Source organism: Ischnura elegans, chromosome 3 (genome assembly GCF_921293095.1).
Source record: "Ischnura elegans chromosome 3, ioIscEleg1.1, whole genome shotgun sequence".
Classification (NCBI taxonomy): domain Eukaryota; kingdom Metazoa; phylum Arthropoda; class Insecta; order Odonata; family Coenagrionidae; genus Ischnura; species Ischnura elegans.
Window position 1 is genome coordinate 61,280,090 of NC_060248.1, and position 21,820 is coordinate 61,301,909.

General features: G+C 38.9%; 1 protein-coding gene across 1 annotated transcript in view; it reads right to left on the minus strand.

Annotated features, from left to right (window-relative positions):
* The window catches only part of LOC124155905 (somatomedin-B and thrombospondin type-1 domain-containing protein), a 958,847-nt gene that overhangs the window by 2,754 nt on the left and 934,273 nt on the right, over positions 1–21,820 (minus strand). The gene's annotated exons all lie outside the window — the stretch shown is intronic.

Here is a 21,820-nt window from a genome sequence, read left to right on the forward strand (position 1 = left end):
ATTTTTTACTCATATTAATACTAATAATAATATCGTTTATTTTCGTAGGCACTGGGGCCCATGAGAAAATATAAGTACAGCTTTCTACATTTCACATTGAGATAGATAAATAAAAGACAAAAAGTAAATAAATATATATATATATATATATATACAGTCAAATGTGAAAATGTTCGTAGAAAAGATCGCATTGCGAATGGGAGATCAGGTGGACATATGCTTAGAAGATAAAGTAGAGGATGCATCACTGCCCTTCGATAGAATGTAAGGCGTAAACATAGATCAGAATGTCTTTTGACCGGGAACTACACTGTTAATCATCACGATATAAAATGAATGAGCACACAGTCCGACATTTTTATTTTTAACACTTTGCGTGCCATGGACGTAATATTACGTCCTGTTAATCTTTATGAAGATTGCCATGGACGTAATATTGCGTCTTTCTATTAAATTTGCTATGTATGCGTGAAGCCATAATATTTTGCCGTGGTACTTTTCCAGTTTACTGCTTAGTGGTACTGCTATTTCAAAAATCAACTGCTCGATGGAAGAAGAAGAATTCACTTTTTGTCTTGAGGACGAAAAGTCCTCTGTAACTACCGGTATCCTTATCTTAGGCCACTTTGTGTGAAAATTCTATTGCGGAAAGAACCGTTCGTTGAGGGTGCAGTGACCCTTTTTTTCATCCAGGATTTATAATGCTTTGCTTGGAACAAAGCTTTTTTATGATTTCCATGCTTTACATAGTTCAAATTGAGCGTAAAAAAATGATTATGCATGTTATGGCGGTACATCATATGTTGCACCTTTTTTTATTTTTAAAAAACAGGAGGTTATCATTGTTAAATTATATATTTAAAAATTAGCAATAACTGTTATTCAACTCATTCATAAAGAAGAGAAAAGTCCATTTTAACTGAAATACGCATCGATATAAATATATTTTTGATGCTAGTGTTTTAAAAAATGTACGAATTTAGTAAAAAATTCCCGGATTTTTCAGGGGGACTTGAAAATTAGCAGCCGGCACTCAAAGTATTAATGGCCATAATAAATTGCGGCTTCGACTGCAAAAAAAATTGGTGCGAATGGGTATCTTCCATTACCTGCGAAAAAGCTCAATTTTCCACGATTCGCTATTCCTGGCATAGGCAGATAGTTCAAGGAGATTTCACTGTTCATTAGAATCAGATATAAAATGTCAGAGTTATAGCAGAATGTAGATTCAAGAATCATATTAGAACCATGTAACTAATTCTTCTCATTAACAGAATTGTGTCCTTTATGACGAGTTACAATACATTTTTGGGGGTTTGTTTACGATAAGTAAGTATTTTATTTCTTGAAAGCATTTCACAAATTATTCTAGACCATCACCATAAACCTCTCAGTGGTAAATGATCTAAAAAAATCGACAATATTGTTTAATGCAGGGACGTTGAAGCGACAGAACCACTCTTTCGGCTCTCAGTTATTTTTGGTTCAAAAATGTTTTATAATAAAATCTCTCACTCTCAGGAGAAGGAAGTCAGAATTAACTTCCAAATCTATAGGCTAAAATTATAAACGGTGTAGATTTTTTTATTTTGAAATAATATCATTATTTGTCTATCAATCCACTTTACGTAAAATTATGATCAGCAGACCAGCGTTGTATGCCAAATTGCGATAATGGATTCACTTAATGAGTTTGTAAGTCACAGGAAATTGAAAAAAATCCTATAATGGTAGAACTTTTTAAATAATTCCACAAATTAGCTTTAAAAAGCTACGAAACTCTCGGCATACAACTGGAAGCTCACTTTAAATTCCTATTATAAAACCGATGAAGTTAAATGGCTAATATAATTCTGCGAAAAAAATACGTTTCCAAAAATTCATTCTGCGTCCTCGGATTATTCAGGTCATTTGGATAGGTTCAACGACCACGTAAGACCAGCTTATACAAGCCTGGATTGTGCACCGAAAATGATGTTGATTCGCACTCCAGTGTGGTGAAATTTTAATTCCAATAATGCTATCCAATAATATCAGCATGCTTCATAATTATTTCTTATCAGCATCAATTAGTTTTAGATACAATCAAATGCGTAATTACATGTGTCTAGATTTTGCTCCTCCAAGCTGTATGTTGTGAGTAAGCACCGCGTGTACTGCAACGTAATAATAGACAATATTTTCAAAGAAGTAAAATTGTGATAACTCAGCCAATTATACTGCCCCGGTAGTTGTTAAGTGAAGTATGTGAGTCATGTACGAATTATTATGAGAGTTTTTATCCCATGCAAGAATTGTATTCAAATGGAACTTGAGTTTTCGTCCATTTAAAGCTAATTACTTCCACCCAGTCGATTACAACCTTCTTGTTCCGTCGGTCCCATAGACTTCACTAGAAGTTCAGCCGACTGTAAGAACTCCATGTTGTATTCGACTGCACCGTTCATATTCTATCCTCCCATCATCTCTTTTTCAAACTGGCCCCCCCAACTCTCGTATTATCTCGTATTCCGCGTTCATCTCACGTTTGGGAAATTAACTCGCTCATTCAAGAGACCAGAAAAGAGAAAAATAACCCATTTCCGTAATTTATTCTGGAGCGTAGGCCTGCCTAAATGCGAGTTTTTCACGAGTTGAGCGCGCCGTATTTTTGGAATGGCTTTATTTCCTAAGCTTTTAAGCGATTCCGGGGAATTTCTAAAGGGAAACCCATCATTGTTATCCCAAAATACACAATTTACACTGTCACGTTTTAAATATCATTAAAAGAAAAAAGCAAAGAAGCAAAAAAGTTTATTTTGATAGTCACGCAAAAATTTTGCGCCCGAAATTTTTCGAAAATATTTGGCCTCGGCATTATTTCCATGGATTAACTTCATTACCCTCTTTCTCTACATTCTATCTGTCAATTGTAGAGCACTGCATGGAATAATTATGAGGACGATTTTGTTGAGAATTGAAGTAATTATTTTTTCGTTGATAACCAAATTGGGAAAAAAGTGCAGTCGAAGTGAAAAATAATTATTCGTGTTTAATGAAGTAAGTAATCATTGAAAATGTCAACTCCTTTGTAACAAAATAAAAGGAATATCATGTATTTTCGTATTATGCCGGTGCATTTCAGAAGAATTTTGATGATATTCGCAACCACTGCGCACCATAGCTAACTGTGTGCGTAATTGCTAGTTTTGGAACTAAGAGTAATGATATTTTAGTATTATTTTGATGCAGTAGATCGTACATGCATATAAGAAAACTTAAGAAAAATGTCTATGTACCGACGACTTTTTAGGGGTTGAATAAATCTTTTTATGATTACCAGTCTATTATTAGAGCCATAGACTCAAATAGTTTAATGTAATAGTTTTTGTTCTAAGCGTAAAGCTGAATTAATTTAGCAGGGGAACCAAAAAAAAGACGGCATTATTTATCATCAGCTAGCGGAGATTGCTGCCAATCAATTTTAGAAAATCCGATAGTCGATTCGTCTCAAATATCCAAACGTTTGCGAAAATTTCACATAGAAATAATCATTTGCCTTGACTGGGATCCCCAGATTTCCGATTGAGTGAATGTTATAGCCAGTTAAGCGGACGAGGCGTCATTCCGCTCTGTGGAAATTTGTGGAGTATAACCGACAGGATGACAAGGAGAATGATTTTTTCTACGAGGAATATTTGCACAATTTGAGCATTGCGGGTGACTCCGTAAAATTATCACCGTGGCTAGTCCCGGCACACTAAAATTATCCAAAAAGTGTTGCGTGTTCAGACACCCTGAATTTGCTCTAGCTCGGAATATTTTCTAACCCAATTTTTAACGTTCTCTAAAGAAAGACGTCGTCTGTAGTATCAATCCTCTAGGGATATAATATATCTATTAATATTTTTATAGCCTAGGAAGGGTCACGAGACGTGCGCGATTAAATATTGCTGTGGCTAAATAAAGTCATCTCAAATACCCAAAAAGTGTTGCGTTGTCGGACAACCTGAATTTGCTATAGCTAATATATTTTTCGCTTGACTTCCTACTTCAATCCTTAACGTTTTTATCAATCCTTAAGGGATAGGATTCTTCATACTTATTTAGATTTGTTAAAGCACAGGAAGGATCACAAGACGGGCGTGATTAAATATTACTGGGGTCGAGACCACCACACGCCTTGCGAGTTCGGGAGAGGCATAGCAATTTACCGCGGGACCGATTTGTCTCGCTCGGTAAACATCCATAAAGGTCTAGTCGGTGGGAAGTGTAGTCTTTAAAAAAGATGGCGTTGATCCCAGAAAGGGAATACTCATTAAAGGCGATATGCACGAGGAAGTAGGGAACCACGGGGAGCCTACCAAAGGACTAAGGGTGGATGCAGAGAGAGGTAAGGATGCGAAGAGTATTGGTCTGATGCGGGCCGTGAAGGAGGTAGCTGAGGACGGGGGTGGGCAGTGTGTAACATGATGGGGCAATGTAACTTAAACATCGCGCGAGGGCAAAGGAACGAGGGTGGTCGTTGAGGGAATTCTTAAGGAAGCTCGGAATGGTTAGGGAGGCATAAAAGATTCGAGGCGTTCGGAGAGCATCTCGGTTGGTATAAGGGGATGCTAAAAGATGTGGGAAGAGAGTTTTCGAGGCAACTTTTAGGCTCCTTTGGAGGAATGGCGTATTGAGGCGAGAGGACGAAATCAAGATGGTGCAACACGAGGATTAAAATGGATGGGCGTTGAAAGCGTTGGAGATGTATTTTTTTGAAGGAATGAGAATGAAGTTGGTGAAAGGCAAGAAGAGATTTTTGGGTAGAAAGAATTCTCTATTGATATTCTATAAAGCGTGGCAGATATGAGGGGAATTTTATTTATTTACATGCTACGGACTCCAGACTGGAGTATTTGCTTGTTCTTCTCAGATCTATAGGAAGGAATTTAAAATGCAGGCTGGGCAAAATTAAGACGAACTTCATTGTGTGGACTAGTGTTATAGCGTGCAATGGTATACTTTAGAATGTTCCCCAAAACTTTATTATTCCGACACTGGGTTTCAACTACTACATAACCAAGGTGCAATTTGTGGGATTATCCCTTGGTAGAAATCCACCAAGTGAAACCTTAACACTCATCCACATGCCCTGAAGACGATGGACAACTCGCCCGTCGAAACGTCGGCCGAGACGGAGTTGGAGAACCTGACCCGGTGGAAATCCAGTGTAACCTTCCACAACTTAAAACTTGATGTGTATGAATAGTGTTATTATTTCAATCGCACGATAAACAGAGCTTGATGACGATTGGGGGGAAGGGGAAAGCAATATTTGGTTGGTAGCGATAGGAAATGGAACCTGGGTGGCCTCAGCGACGATGGCGACGCCGCCTGGGAGTGGGAGAGTGAGATATGGAGGTTATTCGCATCCGAGTGAGAGAGAGGGAGAGAGAGAGAAAGAGAGAGAGAGAGAGAGAGAAGGGGAGTAATATGGCGAAAAGAATTCGTGTCGAAACCCTCTCTCTCACCCAAAACCACCCCACACTCCCACCCCCTTGAGCCCGGCGAATGAAATTCGGATCGCTATATGAGCACGACAGGGTCCCACGTAGAGAAAGGGGAGGAAATGAAAGTTGGAAAACAGCGGAGAGGGTGGGATGAACATCGCGAGATGGCGCTCGCACACACTCGTGCGAATGGAAGAGCAAAAATTGGGATGACGGCCGGACGCGGGTGTTCTGGATGTTCACATCGATAGGGCTGCGTCCAACTCGCGCTCTCCCGCGCCTAATGATATTGCTACGGCTATACACGATTCCTTTCACTGCGCACACTGCTTGTTCAACCACCTTTTGGAGAGGGCATGTTTTATGGATCGATCACGATAGGCGAAAAAAATTCGGGGTGAAGAGAAGTATCCGTAAATGACACAGCATGCGTAATAATACGAAACACATCATTAAAATTAGGCGAATGAAAGATATTCTACCGTTGAAGGTTATTGATGAATCCTTCTCGGGTTCTCAGCCAGGTTAATTCTTTCATATAAGCGGACGTTTCGAGGGGAGCCTTGTCTCCCATCTTCAAGGCCGTGCTAGTCTATGGAAGTACAATTTCTATGGAAGTCGTCTCTTACACTTACGTTAAACGAATCATCCCGACCTATTCCTCCTCCCACTGTGAGCTCCATCGTTCACAAGAACAAGGCCTAATCCCGATCATCGTACCCATAAATCCTATTTTCTTCCTTTCCCTTCTCCACTTACAAAACATAATTACCATCTGATGTTGAAGATTTCTCAAGTTTTATACTGTGTAAAGTCCTCTTGATCTCCTTCCGACGTTTCGATGTGCAATTCGCTCATCGTTCTCAGGGATTCAGGAATGCCATTCCGTTCGATCTCGAGATGGAAAACGAAAGATGTTCTCATGCTGGTCACAAATGTTATGAGGCGAATTTCACCTTCAATTCTCAGTAAGGCTTATTCTCATCATCTGCATACATAACATCCTTTCTCTAATTCGGCTTTTAACTCTCAAGCTCACAATTTTGTTTGTTTCTCGCGCTATCCAAACCTGTATCCTCCTTATTTGAATGATATATTCCTCCTCCGCTCACCCATAGGACTATGAACGTACGGCAAAGTTTTTCAGATTTCAATTAAAAAATATTTTTTTCTTCTATCAGAAAATATTGTTTCCTTTGGAGTATTTTACACAATAAAGGGACTCTTTATCTCCATCGTCATCACAAAAACGAACATTTCACGTGATCAACTGCCTGAAATTAATCATCTAAGAAATGAGTTATTCAAAGAATCAAAAGTGTTACATTATGTGTATCCCAATGTTATTTGGAAATCCCTTCTGGTGACGATGTGTGCATCCATGAAGGGCGAATCATGAAGATATGTATCCACAGACGGATACGTATTTACAATCAGATCACCTCTCGGATGAGAACAATCCTTGGGAGTCACAAACATGCTTGGTAACTAGAAATTCGCCAAAATATGAAGGTTTGAGGCTTTAAACTTGTTTGCATTCGAGCACTCGCCTAGAAGAGGGAGAGTTCCCATACCGTTCTGGATGAAAAGGCTGCTGAACCTACTCGATCGAACAATTAACTGACGAGTCATGACTTCGCTTCAGTTCGAGGGATTTTCCAGCCTTCCTCCCGAACTCAAATATTAACAGCGCCGAAGAGAATCCTTTACGACGCCACCGAGCGGGAATACCCCGAGTTATACGTCTGTCTCCGTCGCTGCATCAGTCGAACAATGAAAGGCCGGGAGGTTAACTACACACAGAGATTGTGAGCAATGAAACGGATAGCAGGGTAACGAGCAAATCCCTTTGCAGGCAAGCAAGGGGAGGGAGAGAGAAGAGACAATATGTTTCGCTTCGAAACGTTTACTCACGTGACTCGGGCGATAAGGGCGTTCAAAAGCGTTTGCGGATGAACGGCCGTGGTATCGCAGGCGGTGCAAACAGTATGGAGAAGTATTAGCTGCTGATTAATAAAGCTCAGGTCATGAACGTTTGTAGTTAAGTCAAGCGGCGATAATATTTGGGCATCGAAGCGCGTATTCCTTCCCTAAATTATTCATAGGCGGATGCAGTTCAAATCCGGGTAAGCTTGCATTCCAAACGAGAGAACACTTCGCGCTAAACGATAAACATTCAATAGTAACCCGTCGTGACGAATCGGTGAGTGAAGATTCACCTTGAAGTATGGAATACAATCATTTGTTTTCCACGATTCTGGTGTTAAGCTTTGCTGGTAAAAGATTGCCGGGCTATGCACGAAAAATTCTCAATGAAGACGTGCTTAAATAGGTACTGCTGAAGTTTGATCGTGTTATAAATATGAGATGAACGGAATGCTCAAGGAACGCGTTTCTGGGTATAATATCTTCGGGAAAAGTTTCGAGAAGATAGAAATTTTTACAGGGGTACTACTTAGTGATTTCATCCAATAACAACATTCATGATTGAACGAGAAACACGATAATTGTGACTGGCTACTTCTAAAAAAACTTCGAGATATAAAAATACCTTCCACATCAAAACGTGTAAAAATCAAGGGCGCCCGGGTTAGTAGATTAAGTCTCGAGAAAAGTCAAACTTTGTAAAAACTAATAAAAATGAATATTTATATATAGTAAAGGTAATTATTATGGAATATTCTGAACCAATCAAAAATTCCACACCCACATGAGACCAAGAATTATTCGGATCTTCTACAGTGAAATATTTATTATTTGGTTGAAAAGCCTCAAAATGTTTACTAGAGCCTGGTCTCCCGTCAGCATATTAAAAAATATTACTGGGTAACGTTTCATCACTAGACATGCTGATGCATCCTTGAGTAGGAGAGAAGGATTCCGCACATTCCCTATCAATAGGAATAAAGAGGACGAATGCCTAGCTCTAATGAAAGAGCATCGGTAATTAAGCCCATGATTGCAAGACGAGTGGAATGACGTGATGGATACGTGCTGTTACGATGGCTTCATGCTGAATGCGATCATAACAGTTTTTTTCCATTTTCAAGTGCTTCATTTTTTTTGGAAACATTAGCTCCGTTGGCTAGAAAATTTTCTGCAATCACGCTAGTAATGAGTAAAGGATTTGACCTCAAATAGATGATGTTATTCCGAAATAACATGATATACATTTACATTACTAGACCTTATACATTTGGGAATGTTATCAACGCAAATATGCTAGCTAAAAATTATCCTATTAGATAGCAAATAGCTATCTAATAGCAATGATATATGCTAATATTAAATAAAATATTTTCACCGGAAAGTAATTTTTCTTTTTATCGAGTTAGAAAAAAAATCCGTGCATAGTGAATTCATTTAGCTTCAAAATTGATGTTTTCATGACATTGACGTTTTCAGAAATCAAGTATTTTTTATAAACCTCTAAGATTTAGATGACTATTCAACATTAACATAATAATATAAATATTAAGTGAACTTGGTGTGTACATTTCGAGGCTCTCATGCTCCTATCAATTTTTCTTTTTTATTTGATGTTCAATCCAATTAATGTTATGGATATTATGGTTATGGATTAATGTCACGGATAGAATAAATAATAACTTTCCAGGGATTCATACGTGCATTGCGTTCGCTCACTGTTTGGATAGGAAATTTAGGATTGAAAGTTAAAACCTCTCACTCAAAGCGATATCGCCCTGATCAGAACGGAAAAATATAAGCGTCGTTGAAATGAGAGTACCTAAAATATCTGTTTCCTCCTGAATGCAGAAAATTCGGGGTCTCTGCCGCCAAATATCATATGAAATCATTAGAGATAATTTCCACTTATTCTGAATAAAAATAAAATAGCATCTCACATTAAGGGGTGTTTGAGTTTTTAAGAATAACAAGGGAAGATATAATTTAACTTATTCTATAGCATGCGTTGGTTTTCAAGCTTTCTTTAAGAAGCCCTTAAGGCCGTTTTACACGAGGCACATTCCGCATTTTAACGTGTGTACAAAGGCGCAGCCAAATTTGCGTCGCGTAAAGCGGTGTACCGCGAGGACGCATGCGTGAATGCATGATTGTGAGATGGCTAAATAGCCCATGTTCTAATTTCGATCGTGCATTCGCGCAAAATAACGTCATTATGAGAAATTAATGAAGTTCTAACCTGCGCAATTACGTGTTCCGACCTTTCGTGAAAATGACCTTAAGAAGAAAAATATTTTCCACAAATACGCTGAGGATGGTTATTCCAAGCTGTCTCTAAAATGGAATCGCGCTACGTAGGTCAGGAAATAAAGTAAATCAGAATAGTTTCAGCAGCTAAATTTTATTCTTTGGCCGTACTTCAATTGAAAGGGCCGGGAAGTTTTCTTTTCTGTCTTTAAAGGGACCCATGAATGGCTTTCAACGGAAAATGTATCCATGGTTCACACAATGTTGGTGATAAAGAGAAGATCCATGCAGGGTGATCGAAATTGAGGCCATTATTGAAAGCCACCATTGAAGGAAAAAGTGTACAGTAAAAAACGGCAATATCCGATAGTCGTGGAAGTAATCATCAACATAATGCCTGTAATATCTACTATTTCAGTAATTCCCCTCCCCACGTTTATTTTCCCCACCACTACAACATGTCTCTCTCCGACTAAAATATAGTTATTCTCGGTAATAGTGTATGGTATTAATGATATTAGTTGTTAAAGTTAAGCTCAAAGGATTGAACTTAATATGTACTGTCGATTTGATCACCACAGTTAAAATATTATACTTAGGAATAGGGCTTCCGTTAATTATTCATCGGCGAACACAATCTCGAATAGCATAATTACTCACGCGTAATTATACAATTCGATATTGTTCACATAGAGAAAATGATTCAGCGATATGAACCAGTAGATGTTATAACTTATTAGGAAGTAGTATTGAGGGGCTTTAAGGTCGAATGAGCTCAATATAATACGCGTTACATGTGCTCATCAGCATCTAACGCTCTGTAAATTCGAGCTGAATATCTGATGCTCTGATAGTGGATATTTGTTAGCAATGATCATGGTTATACGGGATTGCGTTTTTCATTTTTACCTCACTTTTAGGTCATATAATCAACAAATGTAGATGGTGTACAGAGTGTAGATAAGTAAAGGTTCTAGATTTCAAAAGTTATCTGAAATGTGTGACTACAGTTGGTATTTATCTGAGGTAATATTTCGCGTGTTAGACGAGTTTTCAATTCAATTTACGTACACGAGTGGGAGGTAGTATCGATTCGTAAAAAAATTTAAAACTTGTTTGGAATTAACTTTTCCCTCTCTCTCTCTCTCTCCTTTGGTGACGCAAATTATGGATGGAAAGAATTTCGCTGGAAACGCACGAAGGGGATTATGAGCTATAATTCAATTTAATAAATATTGAAAAGGTCAAACCGGCTAATTTCGGCATTAAAGGTTAAAAATGACCATTAAAGGCTAAGTTATCAATCACGCCGATATAATAGGATCAATGAAGCTTAACGCGCCTGGAAATGGATTTTACCACACATCATAGGATTCCAGAGGGGGAGAAACCCGTCAATTCGAGGATAAGCCGAGTGTCAAACCTTAATTAATCCCTTTTAGATCGGTAATCCCATTATCAACGGCATGATTTTAAATCAAAGGCGCGTGCTCACTTGGATAGAGAATGTCGCGGATTATGTTATCTCGCGTGACCATTAGAACGTTTAGTTTCTTTATCCTGTCCATTAACTTCGCTTTTACTTGAATTTTCCCATTTATATTCTTCAGTCACTCATCCAGGATAGAACCATGTAAGTTGCGACTGCATTTGAAAGAAGATCTTTTGTTTTCATCCCCTCGGTTCCATGCAAAATGCCTACCTACGTTCGGTAACATTTTTTCTGGTAATCGGTATAAAACATAAATATCTCTGCAGGAAGAATACATTTATAGTCGGGATATCACAGACGAATTCTTGTGGTAGATGTGTGATTAGTATCGGTTACATTCCAATTCTCTGTGTAAAAAGTAAAATTTGTTGAGCTTTGATAATGTTCGACCAAGGGAAGCATAGTAAATTCTAGAGATTTCACTGTAAAATGTTTTCGTTGTTTTTTAATTAGTCTAACATTTAGTATTTTCATTTAGTATTTAACAGTACTTATATTGACTGGATTTAAGAATAATCATGCACGAAATTAATTTACAATCAATAATCATCGTTAGTGGTTCAGAAGTCGTATTTGACTGCTCTAAAGAGACCTACCCCTCCCTCCCGCAAATAATTTCTAGCAATGCCTTTGACAAAGGTTCGTCGCCGGCATCCTAATGATGCTTGGGCGTTGGCATAGTGACAACTATTTCCTAGACTAAAAATTAGAAGTATTAGTAATACTTCCAAGTCTACTGCATGAACGGCGGTGAAATGTGCATGAGAAAAAAATTCCTCTTGCCGGGCATCGAACCCACGAACCTTTGGCTTTCTGGGTCTCTGCGCAGACACTATGCAATCCAGATTCGTGATTTCGGCACAATTATATTAGAAATATGGATAGCGTAGTGGTTAACGCAGCGGCCTGGAAACCCAAAGGTACGCGGTTCGACTCCTGGAGCAGGGGAGTTTCTGCTCATGGCAATAGATGTATAATTCATGTAATAATATACAAATTTTTTGTACTCGTGTGTGGAGTGCGGGATAGGTAAAATGGTGCTTGAAGATAGTGGAATTTTTTTTAATTGATAGTAACCAAGGAGGCGAGGGAATGCAGTCCGGTGGTGGTTCGTTCGAAGGAAGCGAGAGAGGTTAGTAGGGAACGCAAGGGTCCACATCCACTCGTGAACGGGATGAGGGGTAAAGAAGATGGATGGTGAAGCTTGGGTCTCTTAGGAGGAGGGAAAGAATTTCGGGAAGGAACAGGCAATGAGAAGGGAGGAGGAGGAACGGTCAAGTTTCGGAGGAGCCGAGGAAGGGTTAGTTGCATGGGAAGGCGGGATGGGAGAGCGCCCAAGACCAAAGGACCACTATTTATTTTTAAAGGGTCAGCAACGGAGAAGAGGAGGGGGGAGTTGATGGTCGGCCGAATGTGGGTTTGCCGTGGGAGAGACTAGAATACATGTGCGGGTTCAGTAGGAACTATCCGGGCAGCACAGCGTGTGGACGGGGGACCCTATGAGGTTGGAGAGAATAAATTTGGAGGCCACAATGTTTTCTTTTATAATCAAATTGTTATTTCACAAATTAATAAGAACGATTAGGAAAAATTTATACACATGCATTGCCGTTAAGAAACAGCATTCAATCCTTTACAATATGAGGAGACTTAAAATTGCCGTTTCAAATAGAGAATCGTTAGCGTAGCGACCACTGCAAAACCATCGTTGAATCACTTTCTAATTCTTGAAACATCAGCGGTTCTAATCCATTTCGTAGGAATTGGCGTAGAAATTTGGCATCTCTAGTTTATCCACGATATCCGCGAGCAGCATGCAAATTTAATTTTCCCTAGATTTACCATTCCCCACTTATCACTTCCCTACTTGATTGCGTCATAAACTTCATTGGGTGGAAAATTGTTTTTTTATTGTTTTTTCTTCAAATCGATTCACTGAACAAATTTGTAGTAGTTTGCAATATAATTTTCATTAGTAATATTATATATTACTATTATATAATACTAGATATTTCATAGCTAATAAATCAATACAACTATCATATTTTTTAAACATCACCCGCCGCAACCCCTAGAGACGTATTTGTGCGATTTTCCGGGTTTGAATTGCTGAAGCGTAGAAGATATTGGCCATGGATCAGTTTATTTATTGGAATTAAATTTTCCAACTCCCTCATGACAATAGGAACTCATTACTTAGTAGTAAAATAGGGTCCGATTAAAGATTCAATTTTTTGCTGCTAGTATCTTTTCGATGAGATAGCAATCAAGGAAACAATATTCCCCTCTTCTCCGCCCAGCACCCTATCGGAGGCGTATTCACCGCTCTACTGCTGACCTCCTACCTCCGAAGTCCTCCGCGGTAGAGGAAAATGGAGTCTCCTTTTATCCCGTCCCTTCCCATGGCTTTACATTGTGACCTAAATACGCGCTCGCGGGGAGAAATAACCCCATCGGCTGGAATGTTTGCGAGCGAGGGAGTGAAAAGAAAATCCTGTGTGTCCAAGCGGTTGGCGTTTTAGCTGACGGCGGATGAATCCCCACTTCCCGTAGTAAGCGGGAGGCGTTCAGGAGAGGGAGGGGGGAGAAAGGAGGGTAACTGTGTACTCTACTAACGTCCCTAACGCGCATTGTATGCACCAGTGCAGCAAAAAAACTTTTTAGCCTCGATCCACTTTCAAGCGGGGATAAATACCGCCAGCTAAACTGAGTTAACGCTAGAATTGCAGGTATCAATTCGATTTATATTATGAAAAAGAAATTATTTATTCATTAAAAATAAAAATATTTAGTTATTATTAACTTTATTTTTGTATCTCTTCACTTAATAATTTAACGAAAACAAAATTTTTGAACGAAGTATTTAGACACCAAACATGATATTGAAAATTGACCCTTAAGCGCAGATCAATTTAAAAAAATGCATAAGGGGCAAAATTATTTGCTTCCAACAATGTTACTTCAATGTATTATATGGGGTTAAGTTACCGCATCGCATCTTAAAAATATCGTTGCTCTTTTTGATCACTGGAAGCAGAACCTGGCACAAATGTTTTTAATTTTAACGTGAATTGTAAACTTTAATGTATCTTTATGCGTCTGTTATTGGTGTTAGATTGCTCTTTTAATTAGGGCTACAACATTCTAAAGGTCTGTCTATGGTGGAAGGGTCTTTATCGTAAGACCATTGCATTTTCCATGACGATCATAAGATTAAAATGAAATCTTGACACAGCTTGAAATACCTAATATGTACCTTCAATTATGTATAGATAATGTTTTAATATTTTTGATATTTTATACACTTGTTAAATATGATGATATTGTTTTATCTTCTGTATCATTACTTTTTGTAGCGAAAACAGGGAAGGGAAAATTCAATTGACATATTACAGTGAAAATAAAAAAGTACGTATAATAACCCGGCGCCAAAGTAAACCGTTGAAAACAACAGGAGCTCTGCGAATAATGTTTGGCAATATTCACTTTGATATGGGTGCTCTTTAGTTTATTTAGCCACCAGGAATGAGAAAAATGTTTTATACACTCCTGACGCCACTTTCATTCCATTAATGGATTTGAAGTACCGAGCGATGATATTTATTACTATCTATTGGTATCGAAGCCTATTGGTAATATTTCGTACCTCTGCGAATCATTTTACTCATCTGCATCTACTCGTCAGAATACATTTCCGGAGAATAAAAGTGACGAAAAAATAATTTTTCGTTTTCGCATATAAAAAATAAACAAAACAAAAGGAAAAGATGAGTTCAATAGATGTGCAAGCATCACAATTAACTTGCTTTTAACCTTCATTTCTGGAGTTTGGTGAAAATTGTTTCTGAAATGTACTCCATTAGGTCCTCATAAAACAAAAACCTATCAAGAGAAATCAAGTTGTCATACAAGAAACTGGTGCATTCTTCTAATGTGCAAAAAACATGTTTGCCTTGGTAACAGATGCAAAAATTTGGCCCAGCTGGTCTTCATTCCAGGTCTACTTCGTAAAATATTTTCTTGTGATGATCATGTAGAGAATGGGATGGTTCGGAAAGTAATGAATTTGCATATATGTATCATATACGTTTAGTATTTGCAATACATAGTCATTGAAGTCACTTTTTCATAAGCCAAAATCATCGTTACTCCCGAGCCCCGTATTATGGGAAAAATTGACAGTTCTGAATAAACTCCTAGGCACCTATTAACTTGGAAGAGCCCATAACCCAGAAGTGAGCCGAACGTAATGATGACACCCCCGATCGACCTCATTCCATTAGTGGATGAAATGCATTCATGATTTAACGCCCTCCCACTTTTCAAAGTGAATCCCGACCAGCTCATCCCCATAGACGTCTCCGTTGCGAACGGTGTTCGTTCGTCCCTATAAACTCCCCTTCTTCTTCTTCCTCACTCGACGCTAATAACTTTGACTACATCCAGAGGGCTTTTCCTCCCTAGATAGCGCCGGGAAAATTATATTTTTTTCCTGCGAAAATTCCTCGCGAGCCTTCAAAGTGATGGCTTCTTCTGCGAATTCCACGTCGCGGCATTAACGAGTGGACATGTCCCGCGAATACGTGCGGCAGCGCCACCGTCGTGATGCTCAGCCATTGTGTACACTTCCGCAAGTGGAGCTCGAAGCGGATTTCTTCCGAACTACGGACGGGGTGGTATAAAATACGGACGACTTTTATATGTCCTACACGACACCATCAATCAGTGCCATTCACGCTCACCAACACTACCCGAGGCAGACAAGAGGCAACACCCGTGACGATATTCCATGTCGTTATGGGAAAACTACCAGGTCTTTTCCGAGAGTTTGGAATTTCATTAACGCGGTGGCATTTATTGCGGCGTTTAATAAATTAATTATCCCTTCAGAATGCTTGGGCTAATCATATATGCGCTCCGTTCATTATGGGACGGTTTTGTTTTTCTATTCTTCCGTGCAGCTCGAAATGCAAAAAAAGAAGAGCATAATCACGTCTACGTGGAAACATTAGGCCGGTGCAAAATGCAATAACCCTGAAGGCGGTGGAAACGTGAATAATGCGTCATCGCGCTGAAGTGAATGAATAGCAGTACAGGGAAATAAATTGCCGTGCAGGGAAATAATTCGAAACGAGCAGCCCGAGCAAGTTGACGTAAAATTAATGGAGGCTCAAAGTAGACGTTCCAGAAAAAAAGGAGCATGGTAAGGGCATTGAGATGGGTAGGCTTCGTTTTGTCTTGTTGAATGTGTTCGTGCTCATTTTTCTTCCAGACGAGTTTATCCTCATTAATGGTCGGCTTACAGTGAATTTCATTCGGGGAGAAATCTTCACGCAAATTGTCATTTGGCTAATTTAGTTTTAATATCGACAACTTAAAAACACAATGAGTGCACAAGTCAAGGGCGATAGACGGTGATGAAGTCAAAGGAAGTAGGAGTGATAATTTTAGGCATAATATATTTTTTAAATCATAATGGCTTCTCACAAACAGCTCGATATCGAGAAAAATATCCTTGCAGCATATACTTTGAAATCATTTTTTCCTGTTGGAATACGAATTACGAAAAATGGGTGCTGGTGTACATTGGCACAAGTCTATGGAGAATCCTTGAATCTACAGTAGAGGCTGCAATAAAAACTTAGGATACTGTTTCCATTGTTATTGCTACTATAATTTTGAATAAAATATAAATATAATGACGACAAGAATTGGCTAACATTGTAATATGGGTTAATTTAGCAAAAATTTGCAACTGATAGTTCATAATGCAGTCAAAACGCAAATAATTACAGCAAAAAATCCCTCCGGCAAATCATTTTTGATGCTTCACTTAATATATTCAAAAATTTTCGACGTGTTACTTATAATGTTCATAGTTTTATTTCGTTCGCTTTTGAATGATTTGAGGATGAATTAAATAAAATCTCACGGAATCTATCTAACCATCAATAAACCGGCAAATGACACAGCAAGAGCTATTCAGCCTATTATCACCATTTTATCGCCTATAACTTCTATCCTCCTGAGGCCCAGCTTGTTTTCCAGGATACTCATACCTTCCTGCGGGTAAACACGATTAGTTAGCTGGAATGAATTTTATCTATCCTTAGGCGCATCAAATGGCCGTGAGCAGAATATGCCATATTTGTTCTAACTTGCTTTTGGAAACACGGTTCATTAGTTACGAGTTTGTTGTCGCAAAGACAGAAAAATAAGGGGAGAACAATGAATTTTGTAGGGAAACTAAGCGAAATTGTGGATGAATTAATTAAAATCTCATGGAATCGTTGTACAGCTATTTTCATGTCAATAAGGTGGCAAGTAACTAGTAACTAGTAACACAGCGAGAGCTATTGATTGTTCAGTCTATTATCATAATTTTATTGCCTTTAACTCATATCATCCTGAGGCCAAAGTCTGTTTACCCTTGCATCTTCGTTGGAATAATTTAATCTGCCCTCAGGCGCATATAATAGCCGTGGGCAGAATCTGTCATATTTGTACTGGCATGCCTTTCGAAACATGATTCATTTATAACGAGTTTGTTGTTGCAAAGGCAGAAAATATGGGCTGAATATCGAATTTTGTAGGGAAACTAAGCGAACTTACAATTATATTTACCTGTATTATTTATATCGCATCAATCAGACCCTCACTTCCGTTTAGAGTATATTCAGGAATATCCAATGGCAAAATTACGACGCAGAAGTTGCTTCTGAAAGTTCTATTTTTTCGACCAAAAGCCCCGAACACGAATTGTCACTTTCTCATTTAAGACGCTTCCTCTGGAGGTATAATTAGCTGCATGACGTTTAAGGATGGAAGATGGGTCGTCTAGTGAAGGATCCTTGGGTTGTATGTGAGCAAGAGGAGGAGGATACCAATCTCACTGGGATAGCGAGAGAGGGCCGTGGAATTCATCCGCCGGCCATTAAGGGAGGCTAATTAATCCTAACCCACTCCACTGCGCCCTTATGCCACCGCATGGGACCCCGTGCGGCTAAAGGGGGTTGCTTTGCCTTTGCCTCGCCCGCTGAGTGGGAGGGGGGATTTCCGAAGGGCCCTCCCGGCAAGGGCCCCCCGGAATGCTGAGAGAGGTAGCCCAGGATCGACCATTCCCGTTTTTTTTATACGGTGGACCTGCGTAATGAAGTAATTTGTATTAGGGCGGCTACTGATTGAGCTCTTTCGGACGTTCGTTTCCCTCCATCTCTCACGAGGAGTACGCCGTAATAAAAAAAAACGCCCGGTGGTTGTGTCCGGTACTACTTCGGATAGGTAAATAGGGGTGGTGGAGCCAGTAGTAATCTTTTTTTTCACCTTTCATCAGTAGCAGTGAAGAGAAAGACGCGGAGTGCATTTAAGGGGTGGAATAGTACCTCCGAAATGGTCGCCATCACTGTCTCCTCGGTCTTCAGTCAGAATTTATTTTTATTTCACTGAAACTTTCCCTCTCCCTTTTATTTCACTTAAATTATAACATAAGTACGTCCACTCACCGCTTTTGCAAGGTAATTCACCGTCCCGATTATTTTAAAGCAATGCATTCTAGTTACGTGATACTGGTTAGTTTGAGGTTCATTTCAGGGTGCATGCTTTACTTTTATCCTAAAATGCTGTTTTTACTTGTGTACTCGTACCTCGGCTTTACCAGCTCTCTTAAACTATTTCAAACGGGAAAAATATTTCCATATTACTGTTTTTTCCCTTCAAAATACGAAATTTTTCGCAATCATTTACACAAAAAAAATTCTAGTAACGCATTAAAAAAACTAAAATCTGGAAGATTCGTTAAAGCAGCACACCTATATTTTGCATTTGTGTTCAAGCTAAACCGACTAGACAAACTCAGATCTACCCGCACGAGCGTCTCTTATGATAGTATTTATAGATTCTTTAAATATTTTAACAAATACTGCCCTTGCGAGTTTTTTTATTTGCTTGTATTTACTTTTAAAAATCAAGATGAACTTATGAATTCTAGTTTGAATTATCGCATGATTGATTGTAGAATAATTTTAATCGTTCCCCTCTATCACGTAGAAAAGGTAAATTCATTTTCCGGATGCGTGCGACACCTATATTCAATTGGTTGATAAAATAAAAACTATTCAAGTTATTCGTTAATTAAACTTCTACTATATTTCTTGCACATCTCTTGTGGTTGCAGCATTTGAATAATTCTTCTTCTTTGCCTTCAATGGTGAGGGATTATTTTAAAACTTCCATGCTGACCTTATTACTGTAGATATATACCCCAATCTAGCCATTTTCAATACTTAGGTGTTATTTCTTAGCAACCAACCTTTGATGCTAGGAACAGGGTCTAGGCATCATTTTTAAGAACGAGTTATGTATTTTAATTTGTTTATTTAAATGTTAGATTTAGAGGTTTATCGCTTTGTTAAAAAATGGCAAAGTACGCTCTTTCAAATTCGGGATGGTGTAATATTACGTCCGTAGCAAAAATCGAAGGATTTCACGTGGCGTCGATTTCACGTTCGCCCATAGCACGCAAAGTGATGATATATAAACGATGTAAAAAAATAAAGGTGTTAAACGAATGGACGTGAGCGCGGATACCATTATATACTCGACGCTGATAAAATCCTCTACTTCCTTCCACTCTCTTTAACCGCTACGTCAGAGGTGACCAGGGGATGGGTGGGGGGGTGCATTTGTTTCCTGTCCTCGCGGCTGATGAACCGCGAAGGAGGCGATCGGGAGGGTGGATGGGGTTGGGACGCAGCTAAACTACGCATTGCGGATCACGGCGCGCAACCCATGGAGTAGATTTCTTTTCCTCCGGAGAAAATAGGTGAACGCGAAAAGAGCAGCTCACCCCGATCGAGAACCGCATTGGATGAGGGAAGCTTGCAGTGCCATGGGAATAAGAACCCAGTAAATAGTCTGTCATCGGAAAAAGATGAGCATCATAATGATAGGGATACATTTTTTAGTAATCTCATTGGGCTAAAAATGTTAAATTTTGAAATTGAATTCTAAAAGAATGTCCAATTAGCATGAGTGCTCTTTGATTTCCTGGATGACATTTCAATGATTGGAGGTAGTAGTTGTTTGTATGCGTAACCATGAAATAATAAAAGTCAACCATCGAAATTATTAGTGAAATGTACAGAATGTTAACTTAGGAACTTACTCCCTAAAAACTCAATGGCTCCATTAGAACAAACTGGTGATCATTGCTAGTTTCTAAAGGCGTTTCTAAACTCATTATGGCAACAGGTTTAATCTCCATGTTGTACCGTGATTTCAAACCAATTCCCCATTATTTCCAAACAGATAATTCTGTTTTGCTAACGATAGAATATCAATTTTCAGGCAGGCATTGATTCAACAGGCTAGAAAGTATGAGCTAAACTGAACCTTACGGGCGGCGAACAGCTGTTATTCCTTGAATCTAAACGGAGGATAATTACGAGCGTGTCGCGATTTGCAATATGCATATAGTCTGAGAAACCTAAAAGCGCTTGTGCTAACGAAGCCGTATTAAGTTTAATTCAACTTCAAATTTTAGGATGACCCACGGTCGGGTATAAGTCACTTTGCGATGACCCTTTGCTCTCGTTGGGATCGAAATCCGTGCAATTTATGGTGGATTTACGAAATTCACGACATCGAGAGAGAATGTACACTTTTAATATAAGGCGCGGTCTCAGGTATTACTTTGTGGAATTGCTTCATCATAGAATAAAATTACATTGTTTTATTCCACACTTTATTTTGAATAGCACGACCCGGGTTTCAGCATCTAATGCGATCATCAGGTACAATTCGATGGGTGGCTTGCTCTTAAATAGGTAAATGGGAATTGCCCCACTAAACTTTGCAATGACCATATGTTCCCCTCCCAGTCACCATTACTTTACGTCACACTATCATTCCCCTACGATCCTCAACCTTGATTTCCTCATGTTTTTTAAACCTTTTGAGAACCCCCCCCCCCCTTTATCTTTTTTCCTTGTCGTTTAGGCTACGCAAGCCAGCCCAAGGCCTTCCCCACCTCTTTCTTCAAAAACAGCTTTACCCGTCATCAATGTTCCTTCCCACCTCCCCTTTTTCACGTCCCCCCCCTCCACCCACGGTCACCTATTTAAGAGCAAGCCACTCATCGAATTGTACCTGATGATAGCATTAGATGCTGAAACCTGGGTCGTGCTATTTAAAATAAAGTGTGGAATAAAACAAATTCTATGTATTCTAGAATGTACACTATTTAACAGCTTTTAGCCTGGATTTTCCTTCTAATTTTTAAATCACCTAATAGCGTATGAAAGGTACAGTTTTCGGTTGAAACTATGCTTAATGAAAGCACGTGACTATTTCTACTCCTATTTATTTCTACCGACCCAGGGGTCGGCACATAACGCCATTTTAAACACGTTATCAGCCGAAACCTGGGTCGGGAGAAATAAAGAAGTGTGGAAATAGAAAAGTACCTTCAATATATTTGATAATATCATCCACATATATCGGAAGGTTTGATAGGAAATAAGATTTTCAATACCTAATTCTGTCTTTCTCCAGGGATTATTCGGGTTTATCCAAATTTTCATCTTTTTCGTAAGGGCTATATCGATTGTATTTTTATTTGTGTAGTTCCGCTTTCTCAGAGGGGCTTCTTATCGCTGTAATGTTGAACGTGCCCAATGAGCAT